This window comes from Protopterus annectens, chromosome 1.part2 (assembly GCF_019279795.1).
Source record: "Protopterus annectens isolate FY-2018-M chromosome 1.part2, PAN1.0, whole genome shotgun sequence".
Taxonomy (NCBI): domain Eukaryota; kingdom Metazoa; phylum Chordata; order Ceratodontiformes; family Protopteridae; genus Protopterus; species Protopterus annectens.
Window position 1 is genome coordinate 733,114,095 of NC_056727.1, and position 21,292 is coordinate 733,135,386.

Sequence of the window (21,292 nt, forward strand, 5' to 3'; positions counted from 1 at the left end):
GGTACCTTAAAAAGCATTACAAATTATCTCAGATTCACACGGTAGGAACAAGAAATAAAGTGGGATTCTTACAGAGAGGATAGGTGACATTTACACATCATCATCTTCTTGAAGCAAGGTAGGACTTTTTTTTTTTTGGAAACTGCACAAATTCTGTATTAATACCTTCTAAGATAATTGTGACTCTGCCCAAGTTTTTAGAATGCACTTCCAAATTATCTACTTGCGACCTCCTTTGACCCTACAAGCTGAGAAATATCCAAGTTTGTGGTCTATCTAACTAGGTGTCAAGCCTCTCCAAACAGCTGGGATTTTTCATTGTGTAATAAGTCAAAATTGTTTAGGCAGACTTTAAATGAAACTTGAACTTAATTTAGTTTTTCATAACATGTAAAGTATATACATGTGTATGAATACACAGTGTCAGTGGCGCAACAGGTAACATACTTCGGGTGCAGAAAGCTGTGGGTTCTATTCTCACACCAGGGTAGATTACAGACACTGTAGTGCAGCATAAAGGAGGTATCACTCTCCTAAGTATGTCATCCTTCAAATATGCTAAACCAAGGCCCCATCTGCTCGAGTTGGTGGTAAGTCAGGCGGATGTAAAAGATCCCATGGCACCTACTGAACAGAGTTGGGGTCCTTTATTTTTATACAATAACTCTTATTTCCAAAACATTTACTTATTTACAAACATTTACAAGGAGTAGGGAGTCATCTGTTGCAGAAAGCTGCAGGTTCTATTCCCACACCAGGTAAATAGATTATTGACAATGCAGTGCAGCATAAATTTTCATCTATTAGCATTCTTTACTTCTACTCTTATAATATCCACTTTTTTTGTTTTTACTCTATCACATTTCAAAAGCACATGTTTTGTAGTTTCTTCTTTGTGACTATATAAACATTCTATCACTTTCCTTCCTTTATGGCATATTTCCTTTTACTGGTAATTTATCTACTACCAGTTTCCACAAATAAATCTTGAAACTGCACCTTCCGATTACACCATTTGCTTATTTTTTTATAGTTTTATTTTTTCATCAGTTACATTTCCCATGGTTTCATATAGCAGTGTTTTATCATTACATTATTCTATCAAACTTATCTATATTTTTCTATATCGTTCATTTTTATTTTCCACAATTTTTTTTTCTTGATAATGTTTTATTTCCTCATTTATTTACACAGTCTTTCACTCTTTTTTTTTTTTTTTTTTTTTACCATACCCCAAAATTTATCATACTTATATTTATACAATTTGACTATTTATCTCTCATCTTTTTCATTTATCCACTTTTAACACTTTATACAAATTTAACTGAACACCAGCAGCCTAACAAACTCGATCAGGCCATTATATAGCTCATGCTACACAAACACTCTCGAGCTAATAGTCTACCCACAATGCCCTTCTCTACATCACCTCAGACTTGTAGCAAAATAGATGGAAACTAATACAAAATTAAGCCATGTCCAAGGTGTGTCCTAACAGAAAACTCAGGACAAAAGATCGCTCCTCCAGGAATCCACAGGAGGGGGAAGGAGAGTGGGATGCCAAGAACAGATAAAGATAGACAACACAGATGGAACGTTATGGTAAGACAATTTCTTTACCTGAGGATGTCAATTTTCATATCTTCTTGACTGATGGGACAGAATCCCCAGCTATTTCAGATCCTAGCTGGCCCTATGGAAAGATATTCCTGAGAACCACAGAAACAAAGACGGCTCTTCCCCTGGAGACCAAATCCAACTTGTAATGAGTAATAAAGGTATGCAGAGTTGCCCACATTGATGCTGGGCGTATTTCAATCATGGAAGCCTTCGAATGGAAAACAGCTGAAGTAGCCATAGACCTGGTGGAATGTGCCTTCACCAGCACTGGTAGCTTTAGATTCTTTCTGTTATAAATGAAAGTAATGCAATCTCTCAACCATTTTGACAAGGTAACCTTAGAGACAGATTTTCCTAAGGTTGCGCCAGAGGAGATGACAAATAATTGTTCTGATTTCCTGAATTCTTTAGTTCTGTTGAGGTAGAAATGTAATCATCTGTGAACATCTAACAAGTGTAAGCAATATTCGCGTTTGTTGGAAAAATTTGGAAAGAAGACAGGTAAGTCTATAGCCTGATTAATGCTGGTCTCTGAGACCACCTTTGGATGAAAGGATGGCCTGGTCCTGAGTGTAACTATATCCTTATGGAAAATTAAGTTAGGGGGCTTTGAAAATAAGGCTTGCAATTTGGTTACTGGTCTTGCAGAAGTTACAGCTATAAGTAGAAGCATTTTCCAAGAGAACAACTAAGTCAAAAGTAGAAGCATTTTCCAAGAGAAGAACTAAATCACAAGTAGCTGCTGGTTCAAAGGGGGTAAGTACCAGTGATTGCAAAACAGTCAGGTCCCACGAGGGCAGAAGGTCTTTAAATAGATGCTTCCCTTGAGGAAGAAATTATATAGTCTGTGTGAAATTAAGGGTAGATCTCCGAAGCCATTATAAAAATTAGAGATGGCAGCTAGAATGACCTTAACAGTAGAAGCAGAAGCTCCTCTAGCAAAAAAATGGCCAAAAATTCTAAAACTTTTTTCCACAGGGGCTGAAAAATGGTCGAGGACATTATCACAAGCCCAGATTGTGAATCTCCTCCATTTACTGAGGTAGAGATTCCTGGTGGATAGTTTATGAGATGGCAGCAAGCTTTTTTGTACCGGGGATGGAATATCATTATGTCTGGCAACCAACAGAATTGGAGGAACCAAGCAATTAGCTTGAAACTTTGAAGATTGGGATGCACCAATCCCTGAGCATGAGACAGAAGGTCTAGAATTGGGTCCAGAATCCATGGATGGTGAACCAGATGAGGCCATAGGAAGGGAAACCAAATTTGTAGAGGCCAGAAGGGTGCAATGTGAATTACTTTGGTTTTCAACCTGGCTGATTTCTTGAAGGAAAGAGGGATCAGAGGAAAAGGGGGAGAGGCATAGAGTAGATCTGGGGGCCAATCGAGGAGAAGAGCATCTCTCAGGGACTCCCCCCTGAAGGAGGGGGTCTATATTAGAACATCGAATATTTAACAGTTTGAATCACTAAAGGTCGACCTTCAGTGATCGAACTGTTAAAACATTGAATGTTCAGGGAAAAAAAACAAACAAAAAAAAAGTAAACAGTACAGGCAGGGGGGCAAGCCCCTCCCTGCACCCCCCAAAACCCCCGCTTAAATATACCAACTCCGAGACCGCACTACACTGAAGTAAACGGAACTCTCCCTTTACGGAGATTTCCGTTTACTTGTTTGATGTTCTGCAGTTTCGCTATTCTCGTGTCAATGTCAGATTCGACATTGTCAGCTTTTGAGAATGTAATGTAGACCTGAAGGGGGATTAGGGCAAAGTAGCTTCTGTACTTGTTTTGGGGTGATGTAAAAAGGTTGCAGCAAGGCTGGCCTCAGCAACGAAAGATCTTCTTCTCTACCTTGGGATTGAGAAACCACTAGTGAGGCATTAGAATGCATATGCTTAATATGTCCGCTATCACATTTGAACTCCCCAGTATGTGCGTTACTATCAGAAAGCAGTTGGAAGCAATGACCCATTGCCACACACTAAGGGCTTCTCTACTCAAGGGATAAGATTTGGTTCCTCCTTGCTTGTTGATGTACCAGACTACGGACACAATGTCTGAATGAATATTGCAATTATTCCTTGAGGGAGGGCAGAGTGAAATGCTTGCAATGATAGTAGCACCACTCTCAGCTCCAGGATGTTGATATGCTGACTGGCCTCTATCGGGGACCAAGTGCCTTGGACTCTCTTTCCCAGATAATGCCCCCCCCATCTAGGAAGCATCTGTGGTCAATATGGCTTTGGGTTGATGAAGTACAAAGGGGCAGCCCAAAAGAAGTTGTTGGGATTCCATCCACCAGGATAGGTCCTTCGTGCAGCACCTGGTGATAGGAATGGGTGGTTCATTTTGTGGGTTAGAACAGACCACTCACTTGCAAGAAGCCATTGCAGTAATCGCATGTGAAATCTCGCTAATGGGACCAGAGTGCTAGTTGCTGCCATGGACCCTAATGCTTGAAGTGTACCAGTAGAGCTGGTACTTTATGCGCAGGAGAGAATGAACTTGAGATCTTATTTTCTGTAATGTGTGGGCAGGTAGGGAGGCTATGCAAGACAGAGGTGTTCAGACTAGCTCAAATAAATTCCATATGAGAGGGAGTCAGTTGAGACTTTGTATGACTGACCGTGATGCCTAGATGCAGCAACAATTGTAGGGCAAATTCTGTTGCTTGTAGCCCCTTGACCAGATTCCTCTGGAGCATAGTGAAATGTGCCATGAAGTTCAAGGACCTAATGGTAAATTAAGCAGATGCGCTCTAATGTCTCACGAGTGGTCTCTCAATCTCAAGGTGTCTGGTGGAAGCAGTGATGAGCCAGTCTAGATAAGGAAACACCTGGAATCCATGCAGTCTCAAGTGAGCTGCTACTGCTGCCATACATTTGGTGAACACCCTGTGGGCTGAGGTGAGACCAAAGGGCAACACCCTGAACTGAGAGTGACTGGCTCCTAGCCGAAAGCGGAGAAACCTTCTTGAGCATTTGTCCATTTTTATGTGGTAATATGAGTCTTGAAGGTCTATAGAGCATGTCCAATCATTTTTTTTTTGAAAGTGAAGTATTGACTGAACGGTGACCATCCAGAGTTTGGACTGTTCAACAAATATGCTTAGAATGCTGAGATCCAGAACTGGTCTCCAGTCCCCTGCCTTTTTTGGCACTAAAAAGAACCTCGAGTAAAATCTGGATCCTACTGGGTCTGGTGGGACTTCTTGGGTGACACTTTTTTCTAGCAGCTTATGTACTTCTAAGGCTTCTTGGTCCCTCTGATGGGTGGAACATCGGGGAGTCTTGTTAGAGTTCTTGGATAAACAGTGAAAGGGATAAGGTAACCTTTGGAAATAATTCTTAGCACCCAGGCATCTGCGGTTACTTGTCGCTGGGCTGTTGGGTGCAAGGAAAATCTTCCCCCAACTGCCTCCAGAGGTAATCAATCGGGCCTCCTTTCAGGAGGACTGATGGGGTTTGGCCAAAGGAGTACTCTCTAAAACCTGGTTCTGCCACAAGAATGGCATCTTCCATTAGAACGCCCCCCTCTGTCCCGTGGTGAGTCTGCACCACTTGTGTCCTGGAAAAGCCTCTGGGACTTCTTGAATCACATATTCCCACTCCTCTGATTCCTGGAATAGGCTCATTGGGGAGCAGAAAAATGTACGCCTACTGCAGACAGGGTCTTTCCATCTTTCTCATACCTGGATAGAGTTTCTTTAACTTTGGGGCAGAACAAAGAGGATACATCAAAAGGAGCACTGACGAAGGAAGACTTGAATGGCTCCACAAACTCACACAGGCACATCCAAGCACGTCAAATTGCAACACCTGAGCTGGCTGACCTGGTCTCCCCTTCGGCTGCATGTGAAATGAGCCTCATGGAAGAATCAGAGATGAACTCCAGGGTAGCCAACTGGGAGGACACTTTTTTCCTGGAACCCCTCAGCTACTGCGCCTGCTGGGGTATCTGCCAGCTCCTTGATCAGATCCCTCTGAAGCCTAGGTTCAAGGACCTAGGGGTAAAGATCAATGATGCATAAACCCACTTCCCAAATCTCTCCATCGCCCTTGACTCTTGGTTAGGGGAAAACAGTGGAACTTCCCTCAGCTAGTCCTAATAGCTATTGCTAATCCTTTCGCCCACTACTGATGATCCTCTGGAGTGGAGAGTATTTTACCTAGTCTCTGGGGAATCAGTTCTACAGAATCAGAGGCCTTCCAAGCCCGCTCAGTGATCAACTTAACGAGATCGTCAGTTGCCGCCCAGGAAGTAGATGGGCCAGCTCCAAAGGCTTGCAAGTACACAGACTTCTCAGAGGAAGGGTCTTTGGACTTCTAGTTACCCCTCTGTTTGAGGATGTCTAGAATGTCACCAAAGGAGACGTCTTCCAGGGGTGATGGGTGGGGGAACCTCCCCCTCATCAAAATCTGTGTCCTCGGTGACGGACTCTGAAGTCCAGGTGTTTCCTCTTGCACAATTTCTTCCAAGGGGGCTCTTTAGTGAGAATATCTGACGAGGACTCAGAAGAGGGGTGGATCCTAGGTTGGTATCGCTTCCATCCTTAAAGCTCACTATCCAGGTACGGAAGTTGGCATAAGCTCCAGGTAAGCAGGGGTCAAGGGGTGCGACACTGGTAGCACAGGAGCTACCTGGGAATTAGGGGTGGCCAAAGTCCTCTCCCATAGCTTAAAAAGCAGGCACCCTTGAGGAGGGATGGGAGCTCAGAACAGAGACTGACAAATAAGGAACTGGGGTCACACCCCACCTTGAGCGACCCATAGCCAAAGCCAGAGCCGAAGAAAGATCCCCAGCCAGCAGAGCCTGAAGTGGTAAGGTCGACTCCAAATAAAAAACAGGTGTTGACTCAAACCCTCCGGACCAGATGGCGTACGTCTGATCCCAGGGACCCATCAGTTCTGATGGCACAGAGAGAGTCAGAGCTGTGCCCGGAACCGAAGACAAGGACGTTGTCAGTGCTGGGGCCCTTGGAATCTATGTGGTTGGAGTCGACAGCTCTAAAGTCTCCGAGGAGGTCAGAGGAGAAATATATGTAGGAGTATGGGTGGAAAACTCCCCTAACTCCAGGAGGGAGAGGGGGCTGTGAAGGAGGAGGAAGACCCCTAGCTGTCAAAAGCTAATCCACCAACCTCACTATGATTGATGAGGAATATCTCATCCTGGGTGCGTAGAAAGTCTCAGACTTTGGCACCGGGGCAGAAGGTAGAAGTTGCGGAGCAGCAGGAGATGTCAGCACTGACATGAAAACTAAAGATACCTGTGCCGACACCAGAGTCGTTACTGGTGCTGGTGTCGATTGCACAGTGGTGGTTGGTGCAGAGGACTCGATCCCAAGATTTTCGGAACCTTTGATTTCAGTTCCGAAGAAGAACTAACAGAAGGGTATTTACTTTTTTCATATGTCGGTGCCAATGGAGGCGTCTGCACTGAATGACTTGATTTTGAACCACAGGCCTTTGGAGACTGGTCAGCCTTGGACAATGCTTCTTCAAAAGGGGCTTTAAGAAGCACTTTAAGTTTGCTTCTACGCTCTACGAGGGCTCTAGTACTGAAGCCCTGGCAGATAGAGCACTCTATATCTAAATGAGGAGCACCCAAACAATACACACATTTAACATGACAGTCAGTTTGGCATCTTCCTGCTGTACTCTTGGCACTACTTTAAGCCAGTGGTTGATTTTGACTTATCTTCCATTATAGGCAAAGAGAGGCAGAAATTCAGGGAAACAAAATAGAGAACACAGTAACACACACACACACACACACACACACACACACACACACACACACACACACACACACAAGAAAGATCCTACCAATGATGGTAGGAAAGATTACCCAACTGTAAAGTAAGAGAGAGAGTGGAAATTACCAACTACAGTAGGCAAGAAATACCAACTGGAACAAGGTTAAAGGGAACAAAACACTTGCACAATAAAGAAAGGGTAAACGTAAGTTAAGAAATACTGCGGTAGCTTAAAGTAAGACAGGAAGTAGGAGAAATATTTAATTTCAAAATTATACTGAGCTGCGAAAGGGTCGGCTGACACGTCTCTATAAGAATGGCAAACGAGAGCTGAGAATGTAGAGAGGTGCACTGTGGGTAAACTATTAGCTTGAGAGTTTTTTTTGTCTGTCGCAAGCTAAATAATGGCTGGATCAGTTCTGAGGATTGGAACTGTAACCCATCAGTCAAGAATAGATGAATATTGACATCAGATAAAAAAGTTATGTACTCACCATAATGTTCCATCTGGGTTGTCCATTTTCATTCTTCCTGAACTGTTTGGTTTGGATCTGATCCACGTATTCAACTTGGCCACTTCTTCCAGCTCGTGGAACACCAACATTTCTGAGCTCCTCCTTTACCCATACTGCCCTAGTCACCCAACACACCTCAGACCTTGTTTGCTCCCCCTTAAACCTGCAAGGCAGTAGGAAATGATGAAATAGAATCTGGGACAAAAAGGAATAAATAGTTCCTTCAGCATCTTTTGATCCTTCCAAAAGTCAAAAAGGAGGGGCTTGAGAGGGAAATTGAGGAAGAATGAAAATGAACACAGATGGATCATTACACTTTGAAAAAGACTGCGCAAAGATAAGTGAGTCACCTAAATATGGATACCCAGTAGCCTACAATGAGCTACAACTGAAGCTAGAGACTTTATGGGCATTCTTGGTGCAGTGAATAGTCCAAAGGGTACGGCAGAGAACTGACAGTGTGATCTAGAAACACCTGCAGTCTAGGCTAATATGGACATAATAAGCATCTTTTTAAATTTAGTGTTACCAAGAAACTTGAATGAGGAATAGGTAATAAGGTTGTGCAGTGACAGCATTCGGAACTTGAGCATTACCATTCTGAACTTGGGCACTATCACAAACAAGTTTAGGAGAGAAAGATCCAGAACTGATCTCCAATCATCTTTCTTTGGCATTGAAAACATAACTGAATTTAAACCTTTCTCAGCCTGGGAAGGAGGAACTGCTTCGATGACTTCCTGGGACAGCATGCGTTGAAGGATGGAGAAATAAAGGAGTCTTGTCTGGTGGATGAGGAACTGGAGAGGGATTCCCTCCCACTGCTATCTGTAACCCCGATGAAGGACATTCAGAACCCAGTTGTCTCAGACTATCTGTTGCCGAAGAGGAAAGTGGACATTCAGACTTTCTGGAAGGGAAAAGCGGCTGTCAGGGTGGGAAGGGGGGGGGGATACAAAGTCCTTAGTCTTTCTGACTTTTCAGAATGTCCTTGGTTTTGGCGAGGTGGAGGTCCTGAATTCTTTTTTGAAACTCGGCTGCCATTTATTTTTCAATGTCTGTTTACCAGCATTTTGTTGAGATTTTTTTTAAAGCCCTCAGTCAGCCTGATTAACCGTCTAGGGTTCCGCGTCGGCTGCTGTCCCTTCTTCCATGGCGTCAGGTCGTCAGTGGCATAAAACATGCAGCCGATGCCATTACATCAGTTTTTCTTGCCCCAGATGTCAGGTGTTCCCTTAATGGGAAGCAATTAAATCTATAAATATACAAGGTTATACCGCCAACAAAAAAGCAAATACACCAAAAAGCTTTTGAAGATAGTAAAGGAGGTAGAGGTATATCCAAAAAAGAAGGGGGCTGGTGGGAGGGTAACCAGGACTGCAACAGTGAATACACTCGAACATCGATATTTATGGGAAGTGTACACAACTGTACTATATTCTTCGTGTTTCACTGTTGCAGTCATCACTTTTGGGTAGATTCCCAAAGCTAAGGATGGGAGGAGGAATTCAAATAGAATTAGGACCAGCAAAACTGCAGTGGCAAAGCCAGCTCTAGATTTAGAGAAAATTGGCAGATGGCAATGCTTGGGGAAAGTAAGTACAGAACTCCAAGTAGCAGCTTCTAGGATATCCCTGCTAGGGACACCTCTGAGAAAGGCTGTAGAGGTAGATGCAGCCTTGGTAGAGTGGGGTCTGATCACCTGGATGATAGGTTTTCCATGGTGTTTGTAGCAAAAAATAATGCAATGGCCTATCCATTTGGAAATGGTTTGCTTTGAAATAGCCTTCCCCTCTGCCACTGCAGCAAATGCCACCAGCAGTTGATCAGATTTCCTTTGAGGTTTAGTTCTGTCCAAGTAGAATCTAAGTTGTCTGTGCATGTCTAAGGAGTGCAGAATCCGTTACCCTTTGTTCTGTGGATTAGGAAAGAAAGGTGGCAAATGTATGGACTGATTAAGGGCCACACTGGATACCACCTTGGGCATGAAGGAGGGATTAGTCCTGAGGGACACCCTGTCCGCATGAAAGATGATGAAAGGCGCCACTGTCATGAGGGCCTGTAATTCAGATACCCTTCTTGCTGAAGTGATTGCTAAAAGGAAAGCTGTTTTCCAAGAAAGGAATTTTTAAGTCCGCAGTGGCAGCTGGCTCGAAAGGAAGAAGGGTGAGCTTTTCCAATATAAAGTTGAGGTCCCAAGCTGGAGTTGGAACTCTCCTGGGGTGGCTGTAGATTTTTGGCCCCTCTGAGGAACTGCTTAAGCAGTGGATGAGAGAAGAGAGGTGGTTCTGTGTTATAATGAGCTGAGATGGCTGAGGCGTGAATTCTGATGGAGGAGAAATGGCTGAGGCGTGAATTCTGATGGAGGAGAAAGACAGGCCCTTATGAAACATCTCAGTTAAGTATTGTAAACTCTGAGGTAAATTGGGCACTGTTGTGCGCATCCCTTGAGATTGGTTCCAGGCACAGAATCTTTTCCATTTTTCAGCGCAAGACTTTCTGGTACTAGGCCTCCTTGCCTCTAAAATGATATCAATCACTGGTTTACTGTGGGATGGTAAAGGAGAAATTATGTAATTAGCCAGGCTGCTAGACTCAGTGTTTGAAGTTGAGGATGCAGAATTTGGTTCTCCTGCTGAGACAACAAAGTAAGAGTCTGAGGCAGGTGCCATGGGGCCCACAGTGACACACTGCGCAAGAGGGGGTACACCAGTGTTGGCGCGACCAGTCTGGTGCAATCAAAATCGTCCTTGGTTTGTCTTGTTTGATCTTAAGTAGTACTTTGGAGAGCAGAGGCAGAGGATGAAAGGCATAAACTGATAGGTTCTTCCAGCTGAAGGACAGAGCATCCACTTTCCAAGCTTGTTTGTGGGGAGTCCTTGTGCAGAATTTATCCAACTGATAGTTCTGGGGGGAGGCAAACAGGTCTATATCTGGGCTCCCTCATTCGCTTGTCAACAGGTTGAAGATTCTTGGCTCCAATTTCCACTCGTGTGGGTCCATGAGGTTTTTGCTTAGTTCGTCTGCCAGTGTATTTAGTTTTCCTGGCAGGAATTAAGCTTGTAAATGTACCTGACAGCTCAGGGCTGTGTTCCACAATGCCATGGCTAGTCTGCAGAGGGGATAAGAATGTGTATCCCCCTGCTTGTTTATGTACCACATACCAGTGGTGTTGTACGTCTTTATCATTAATTGTCCTGGAAGAATGTGGTCCTTGAAGGCTGTAAGAGCATTCTGTACAGCTAACATTTCTTTTTGACTGATATGCAGGTGCATTTGACTTGGGTTCCATTTGCCCTGAATGCACTTCCCTACCTGGTGGGCCCCCCATGCACAGTCTGATGCGTTTTCTGTTAAGGTTTGAGCGGCAGGGGGAGTGTGAATGGTAGTCCCCTATTTTGGTGGCAGGCCTCTGCCCACCAAATGAACTCTTAGGTGTAGGCAAGGTAAGAAAGGAATCATTGCCTCTAGATCCTGTGAAAGTTGACACCATAGGCTTTTGAGATACTATTGCAGTTTCCTCATATGCAGCCTTGCACATGGAATTAAAAGAATGCAGGAGGCCACGAACCCCAAGGCTTGCAGTATTTGCCTTGCAGATAAACTGGGTTTTTGTGGCCACTTGTTTGAAGTAGGTTGTCAAATGAATCCGTTTCTATGGCGTGAGGAAAGCCATCTGGGAAGTTGTATTTAAGCTTTCTCCCAGGAATATAATTTGTAAACAGGGTACCAGTTGTGATTTCTTTTCATTTATGGTGTACCCCAGACATGTCAGTACCCTTTGAACAAAGGCCAGATGATTCAAAAGTATGTCCTAGCTTTCTGCCTGAATTAGACAATCGTCCAGATATGGGTATATTTTAATATTTCTTTGCCTGCAGAATGCAATGACTAGAGCTAGGCACTTTGTGAATACCCTGGGCGCAGTAGATAAGCCAAAGGGCAGTGCAGAGAACTTGACAGTGCATGTAGCCTGCTTTGAAGCGTAGGTATTTTCTGCAAGACTCTCTCATAGGGATGTGCAGGTATGCTTCTTTTAAGTCTAGTGTTGTCAACCATGCATCTTTGCCTAGCATAGGAAGCAGCTGGTGAAGAGTCAGCATCTTGAATTTTGGAATCACCAGAAAGGTATTTAACGTAGAAAGGTCCAGGATAGGATGCCATGTATTGCCTTTTCTGGGTACCAGGAAATGTCTCGAATAGAACCCTTGTCCCTTTTCCTCTTCTGGTATCAACTGAATAGCCCCCATGCTTAAAAGAGAGAGTACTTTATTTTGGGCCTCTGCCCACTGATTTGGAGGTAGATCTGGCCACCCGCTTGGTGTTGGTAAGGTGTGGAAGTGAAATCTGTATCCTAGGGACACAATATTTAAAACACATTTGTCCTGGGTAATGAGTTCCCAGTTTTTGGCCTGCAGACCAATCTTTCCGCCTAAAGGAGCATTCAGTTGGGAAGTGCTTGGAAGTTTTAGAAGCAAGTCATTGAGACTGTTTTCCATAGGGGGGAGTCTTACTACTCCCTGATTTGGGTGCAGAAACCCTCCACTACTTAGTCTTGTGTGTCCCTTGGGACTGAAACCTGGGGTTTCTGCCATGTCTGGGTTTGGCTTGAGAACACCTTGAAGAGGCTTGAAAGGACCAGTTCTTAGAGGGCCAGTGCCTACTAAATCTAGGAGGTTGAACTTGTAAGAAATCTTTAACAGTTTGCATAGACTTAGCTTTATCTTCCATCTTTTTAAGAACTTCCTCAGCCTTGTTGCCAAACAGGCGGTCCTGATTTAAGGGAGCATCCAACAATTTAGCTTTAACATGATCAAGTAAAGACTGCTCCTTAAGCCAAGCATGCCTTCTGAGCACAGAACCAGTAACAGCAGCCCTGCAAGAGTCTTCTAAAGAATCAAATCCACATTGCAAAGTATGTTTTCCAACCTGTTCAGCAGAATGCATTAAATCCTGTAATTCTTTATTTTCCGCACAGTCAGGAATCAACATCATTTTCTGTTTAAGCAATCCAATAACATGTTGTTGATACTTTAACATATGAAACTGGCAGTTTAAATCCCTAATGGCCAAGGTTGCAGAAGTGTAAACCTTCTTACCCCATCTATCCAGCACCCTGGAGTCTCTATCAGAAGGGGTAGGATTTTTATCAGTAGAAGCCTTAATGCCCTTGGGTCCCTGTGAAATAGTCTCTGGATCCGCAATAGGATTTTTAAAAAGGAACTTGTGTGAATCAGAAACCCTGTAATATGTCAGGTTTTCTGGGAGCAGGAGGCAAGGAATCAGAGGCCAAACTAGATTCCGAAAAAGCATCAACAATATCTAGTACTGGAGGAATAGCTAAAGGCCTATGCTGAGGCAGGAGTAAGAAATCCCCAAGCCTTTTTTTTTAATCAGAAAACTCCTGGCTTTCCCAGTGGAAATGCTCCCTTAGAGTACACAAGGTTTCACCAAAAGAAAAATCCTCTGGAGGGGAAGCAGAGGGAAATAGAGTCCTCTGCATCAGAATCCTCATAAGTAGACATGGGCAAATTCAAATCATCAGAAGAATCAGAGAAATCAGAATCCTGGTCAGAAGATTCATAAACAACTTCAGTCCTAGGTCTCTCAGAAGGGGGAGGCTGGCTTCTCCTGATTAGAGTTATAAGATCTTCAGCCATTTTTATCATTTGTTTTTTAGGCATAGAGGCCTGAGCATGCGGCCTGGGCGTTGGTTTTTTAGGCATGGTTCGAGATTTTAGGCATGGTTCGAGATTTAAGCCTAAAAGAAGAAAGGGGCATCTGTTAAATATGCAAGTCCGTAGGCCTGAATACACCCTCAGAAGCCGGTGCCTGCACAGCGGCTCCGGACCCATCCAAGGTAGAGACATCCGCAGGTTCCACAGTTGAAGCATCTCGTGGCATACCGGACTCCGAATGGGTCTCAGTAGAGGCCTGCGAATCAGAAGTAGCAGGTATCAGGGGCTGCGAAAGCGCCTCACTGAGTACCGGCGAACTGGCGACTGGCTTAGGAGAAGCGTCGTTGGCAGTTTTGGACCTTGGCAACTTTTTCTGCCATCGGTCTGGAGCAAGGAAAAAGTTTCCCCAATGGGGTACTTAGCTTTAATGAAGACTTCGGATCTGAAATTCGATTTTGAAAATCTCAGGAGTCGGTCGAATGGCACTTGCGAACTGCTTTTGCTTCGGGCACTGCGCGGCAAGAAAGACTGAAGAAAATGGCGTCGGCTGCATCTTTTATACACCTGGCGCACTGATGTCATGGAAGAGGCGACAGCAACCGATGCTGGACCAAGACATTGGAATTCAGACCGACTGTGGCCAGCAGGATAACCCAAGAGTAATGACGGCAACAGTGAAACACGATGAACATGCACCTCACTGAGTACCAGCGAACTGGCGACTGGCTTAGGAGAAGCGTCGTTGGCAGTTTTGGACCTCGGCGGCCTGTCTCTGTCTTGATCCTTGCGTTTTTTCAGAATCCCGGTAGTCGGATGGCTAACCGACATTTCCGGATAATTAAACCGAGAACTGAAATATTTCAAAGCGAAAATATACAGACGACGGATAGTGCGCTGATTAAATAAAGCACAAAACCGACAGCACGGTACATTGTGGTCAGGGCCTAGGCAAGGAATACAGTACAAATAAAAATCTTTATGAGGTATTTGCTTTCCACAAGTAATGCAATTATTAACTTTTACTAACATCGTTAAGGAGCAAGAAAAAGTTTCCCCAATGGGGTACTTAGCTTTAGTTGAAGACTTCGGTTCTGAAACTCGAAAATGAAAATTTCAGGAGTCTGCCAACCGGCACTTGCGAACTGCTTCTGCTTTGGGCACCGCATGGCAAGAAAGACTGATGTAATGGCGTCGGCTGCATGTTTTATACCCCTGACGACCTGACATCATGGAAAAAAAAGACAGCAACTGACGCAGGACTCAAGACTTTGATAATCAGGCCGACTGAAGGCTACTGCAAGCAGAAAACCCAAAAGTGATGACTGCAACAGTGGAACACGAAGAACATCTGTGAATTTCCAAAAGGTGTTGAGAGAGGAAAGCCTTGACCTAAGGATATTGGGAACAAATGACTGATAAACGGGAACAGGCCTTGTAATTGTGTTCTGGGCATAAACAGAAAAAAGACACTTAGTGTGCAAGCCGTTGTACAGAATCTGCCTACCACACTCGTACTTATCCGTATTAGCTGACATCTAACAAATTTGAAAAAAGATACTGTAAGCAAAAAAAGGCAAAGGACGGTTCCCCAACAGGTCACTTATCTGAGTAAATGACCAAGCGAAGAAACAGTACTAATGATCAAAAGGTGATCAGTTTGATGGATGCACAACATGCATTCAGGCTGGTGGTGAGCTAGTGTGAGGTACATGCTCATATCCCTGTCCATCTACCCTATGTTTACGAACCGAGGTCATGTGGTGGATATATGAACTCGAGAAGATAAAGCTTTGGTATCCCAGTTGGTCAGCGGCGATAACCCATGTCAAGAATAGTGCAATGGTGACTTCAGTCAGGAAATCCATCCTTCCAAATTAATGTTTAACTCCGCACTAATTACATACACAGATTTCTAGCAAAAAAGGTGCAACATGTGGTTTCCCCCTTTACACTCAATTACCAAGTATACCTGGCATTCAAACACCCTGACCTAACTGCAAAGACGACTTTTCTTTCCTGGACCAAACTTTGTGGAAGTCTTTAAATAAATGAATACAGCTTCCCCACACATTTGGAAGGGTTGCACCTCCTTAGCAGCCTACAGAAATATTTCCTTACTCACAAAGATCAACATTTATAATGTGCCTTGCAAGCATGCTGGACAGTCATGGAGGTTTCAGTGCTTAATGAACCTGCTCAGTGGTAAATGAATGGGCAGGATCAAAGTTCGAAGTTAGCAGAGATTACTCCATCAGTACTATGTAACTTGTTTTGTGAAAAGACTGTAAAGTTTACAAATGCAATTGACTTTCAATCTTCAGAGTGACAACATTCAGGACTGGTCTAAAAGGGAAATTACCTAGCCAGATTTTAAAATTCAAATCTTGCAGTTGCAACAGTGGAGGTGGCCCATGCAAGCGGGCGGGACTTGCTATGTAGTTTGCCAACTGCTGCAGTAATCCACTTTAGCTGGCTACAGCTCATCAGGAATGAAAACTGAGTAACGACGTGCACAAATACAATTTCACCTACACATGCTAACTAATAATGACTTGTCTAGTAGACTTAATAAAATGGCCTAGGAGGAAATGAGTGAAAACAAGGCATACCCAAGGTGACAAGTTCTCACATTCAGGTGAACTTGGCACAACAGAGAATTGGGGAAATATATGAATTAAATCTGTTGAAAACTTATGAAATGCACTGTATTGAACTTGTAAGCAAAGCAGAACTGAAAGACAATGCTGTAACTGATGATGGCAAGGGCAGTCAGTGTCATCTGCATAGATGTCACAAATAAATGGTAAACTATGCTTATAAAATTCTGTCAGATACTGGCTTTGCATGCTGATATGACTGTGGCTGGTGGGGGAGGGAGGTGAGGTGGTGACTACTTGCTCTTTTTTCTGTCTTCAGACTCCTCATACAGCAGCTAGACAGGCAGAGAGGATCTTGTGAACTCAATTACCTCTGAGCATAGGTTTGGTGCAAGGATGTGTGTGCACACTACAGGAGACATCTACTTTATTTATTTCTGTTGACTGGGTTAATCTGGTGAGGCTCGTGGCCCATTTTCACAAGCTAAGCTGGTACTCAGGCTACAGAAATTTGGCTATGACAACAATAAAAATACAGTTAAGTTGCACTTACTTGTAACAGTAGATGTTCAAATTCTTCAATGCTGCAGTGGCCTTTGGGATATAAGGATTGTGTCTTGCCCAAGATGCATCAGACCAGCCTTCAAAAGTTCTAAATTCCTCCCATACTTCCACTCTGGCTGGACAGCCTGAGGAAGAAAAATCAGCAAAATCTTCAGGAACTTTTTGCCTTAACTTTGGAAGTAGTGCACTTGTCCTGAACTACCCAAACAAGAAACGCCGAATGTGTGATAAGAGACCTTGGGATCCAGGTGGACAGTAGTCTCACCTTTGATAATCACATCACCACAGTAGTCAGGAAATCCTCCTACATGGCACAACATCACAAAAGGGTTCTCATCCATGGAGAAAGAGGCCACTGTTCCCCTCTACTCATCAGACCCATTATAGAGTACAACGCCCCTTTTGGAATGTACCTCAAGACATCTGCAGCAGCTGGAAAGGCCACAGAAGTACCTCACAAAGAGGATTACTGGCCTCAAACAGATGCCCTACACTGACCATCTCAAAAAACGTCAGCTTTACTCCACAACATATCACCTACTCCAAGGTGATCTCTGCCTAACATATAAAGCTATGTCAAACCCACAGCTGTGACATGCTACACCTAAAGAAATCCCAATCCCTCCGAGCTACACGCTCTAGGGACCTAAACCTTGTCACCACAATAAACAGGACATGCTGGAGGGATAGATTCCTGTCCCAGAGACTTCCCAACCTCTGGAACAAGCTACCCATCTATGTCAAGCAAAGTTCCTCATTAGCACTCTTCAAGGAACATCTTGATGAGTGGATGGGAAATAGGAAATACACCCCAGGGATCACTTCTGTGGCTCTGCCCGACAGGGGCACAGGTAAATAACTTTCTTGGGTGGTGTAAGCCACGGAACCTTGTTGGCTAAGCTTACTTAGGCCATTGGGCTGATAGCCTACTACCTACCTATGAACCACCAAATCTATTTCCCAACAAAAATATAAAACATCAGGGGATGGAAGGTGGGTATGGCTACAGTGGCAATGAGGAATTTGATCATCTACTGCTACAGGTAAGTGCAACTTGCACAACTATACTATGTTCATCATTCCCACTGCTACAGTACTCCTTAGGCTATATGGGTTGATGACCAAAACCTATCCATCCTGGAAGAAAGAAGGATATAGATACAGGAGGCCCTGGAGAATGGTCCTAACAAAGCCAGTCCTGATCTAGAGAAAGAACCCAATTTTTAATGCTTCTAGAGTCCACCCCTTTCCAATATGCAAATTGGAGACAAGGCCCTCATACAGTGTGTCTTGATGCTGCCAGGAACTGGTTTACCATAGGAAGTATAACAAAAGGCAAAGCTGAGGACAACCATCTGGAAACTGTCTGTTTTGACACAGGTTGTCCTTTCTTAGTCCTAACATGAAATAAACAGCTGACCAGCCTTTCTAAAGGACTTGGTTCGGTCTATACAGTACCTGAACTACTTAAGCATGTCCAAAGTATGTAGAATCTTCTCTCTGGTTCTGATGGTCAGGACAGAAGACAGAGACTGATGGCTTGATTCAAAGTAAACTCTGAAACAACCTTGGGCATGAATGTTGAATTTGTTCTTAAAGACACCCTATTCCTAGGGAAGACCAAACAGGGTTCACCCACCATGAAAGCTTGCAAATCAAAAACTCTTCTTGCAGATGCCAGAGTAATATTTTTTTTCCATACAATGAACCTTAAAACAGCTTGATGTGTAGGCTCAAATGGAGATGTGGTTAATCTTTCCAGTATAAAATCAAGACCCCAAAATGGAAACACCTGTTTGCAAAGTGGTTTCAGATGTTACTAAAAACACTGAGGAAAGAGGAGGATCCATGGAGCAGACATGCTGAAATAGCCACAATATGTACACTGACAGAGGAGTATGAAAGGTCAGAGGCTAGCAACTCTCACAATTTGAGCACTAGTGGTACATAATCTCTGTTAAGGCCCTTGTTATAATCTTAGCAGCAAACAGAAACTCCTCTACTTGCCAAAATAAGATGTTCTATTAAGCAAGTGTTCTTGCCTCCTTCAATACACAGTGCACATCTTCTGAAAAAAGGCGCCTAAAAGGAATTAGAATTGAATCAGTCAGGCAGTTAGATGAAGATGTTTGAAACTGGGGTGTCTCAAGCTCCCTGTTTTATTTGAGTAGGTCCAGTTTGTCAAGAAGCTTGAGGTAAATGCCCTTTACCTGTTGAGTTGTCTGTTTTGAAATGAGGCAAACAGATCTACTTGAGGTGTTCCCCGCAACTGGATCAATTCCTGTAAGCCCCCACCATTCAATATCCATTTGTGAGGGTCTGTCCTGGCCCTGCTCGGCTTTGTCTGCTACAATGTTTTGCTCTGATGGAATACAGAATGCTTGGAGGGATAAAATGTGTTGCAGAGCTACCTCTCAAGCAATCACAGTCAAACTGCCTACAGAGCATGACCTTGTGTTCATTTGCTTGTTGATGTACCACATCACTTAGTGTTGTTGATCACCACCTGGAGAGATCCTGGGAACCAGAAATGAAGAGAATTTAAGGCATGGATCACAGCCAACATCTCTTTTACATTATGTGCCTTGCTCTGCCTGAAGAATGCCACAAGCCTTGCACTTTTACCTTCACTGAAACTACCCAAGCAAAATATGAGGTGTCTTGTTACACACTGATTTGGAAAGAGAAAAGATCTGCAGCTGCTTGCATTTGTACTCTCCTTAATTCAGGAGGAACATCCATCTGTTCACATAAAACACTTAATTCTCCGCTTGCACTAAGAGAAAAAGAAAATTCCTCCAAAGGAAACTGCAAGGACCAGGTTTCTTCAGCACCAGAGTTTTGGTCTGGAGAATCTGCAGGAGACAAAGCCCTGTTGCTATGTCAGAATCATCTGACATGCCTTCCTCAGGGAATATTCTGACTGCCCTAACCAACAGGTACTGAATTCTGTGTATCCAGATGGGCTATCTAAATTATTTTGGCTAAGATAAGAAAATAATCTTTTCTTATAGATACCATGTCTTCAGATAAACAATGTTTAACTTTTTGTTTTTTCTTTATTGATATCTTTAGTGACTGACCAGAAGGAATATCTGCCCCATCAAGAGGTCTCTTCCCCAGGGCATATCCAGCAGCAAGAAGCAGAAGAGGTGAATGGTCTGAGGAATGACTGCAGGACTCTACACTGTCACCCATAAATGAAGTGAAGACTGAGCCTATGGAGTCAGCAAGGGCTGTCTAGCAAGTTTTTATTTTCCTAGGATCTATGAATCTGGACCAGCAGGAGGGGATAAGTATCCATGCTGTGAATGAGGAGGATGTTTCAGATGCACTCAAACACTGGAATGAGTAGGTCGGAAGGTACATTGTCAGTTTGCATAAACAGCACACTTACACTTTCACAGATGCACAATATCCCCCAAAACAGTGTAATGCAGAAGCAGCACACTAAATTCCTATCAGGAACACATTTAGAATGAATTTAGTCTGACAGAAAAAAATGGCAATTAAGTTGTCACAGTGTGAAAACAAACACTACATCACCTGTAGAATTATTTGCTCAAGTAAAACATTTCCCTACAAAAGTTTACATAACTAGTACATTTCTTCTCAAAATAAACCCCCAAATTAGTCAAAGCTAAAAATAACAGTGCCCGATAGGAAACTTTTGATATTGAAGAAAAACACAGTTCTTAAAGGGACAGAATCACTAAAGAAAATAAAAGTAAAAGAAAAATAGGTTAAAAAAATATAATATAAATTGAAGTTTTCTGTGTGGAAGGGTTCCTCAAAGGGGACTTGATCTGATAGAAAGGAACTGAAGTGCTGGCTGCTGCTTCATGAAGCAGCAAGGAAGTACTGAAGATTTTTCACTCGAACTGCTGATTTTCCCTCCTTGGGGTTGTCCAGTCTTCAGCCAGAGTGGAAGTATAGGAGGGAGACAGATCTTTTGGAAGCTGTCCAGTAGTTAGTTCATGAGCAAGACACAGCCTATAAAGCCTAAAGACTGCTGTGGCAGTGACAATGATGAGCACATACTCACTCTTCTTATTTCCTCTAAGGTTCACAAATGTTCAGGCAGGTATGTTTTTTGGTTTGATTTTCCATCTGAAGGATGGCACCTCAGAAGTGCATCATCCCCCCTCCCTAAAAGAAAAAGGCTGCAAGGCAATGTCAATACTGCATCCCTGGCTAAGGATTAAACAAAACAGAAATCATCAACTTGTCTAGGCCTAAGAGTTCTGGCATGGTACACCACAAAGGAACACTATCTTAAACTGGGGTGGAAAGACCCAGCTTAGCCTTGATGAAAGTCTTATGAGGGGAATTTTCAACCTAAATTACTCCCTTACTTATGACTAGGAAATTCAACCTTTAGTATCAAGCTTGGCAGCTTCAAGCTCTGGTATATGAAGTGAGAAACGGGCAGTTCAACCATCCCAGGACTTGCCCTCAAAGGTAGGATGTGGTAGGGATGGTTTAAGTCTTCTGGGTCACTTGTTATCTATCAAAGTGGAGGACTGGAATTGGCCTGAACCCTTACCAGTCCCCACGA

The 21,292-nt window shown here is 43.5% G+C and overlaps 1 protein-coding gene across 8 annotated transcripts in view; it reads right to left on the reverse strand.

Annotated features, from left to right (window-relative positions):
• WDR26 (WD repeat domain 26) overlaps window positions 1-21,292 on the reverse strand; it is a 2,773,460-nt gene that overhangs the window by 609,986 nt on the left and 2,142,182 nt on the right. The gene's annotated exons all lie outside the window — the stretch shown is intronic.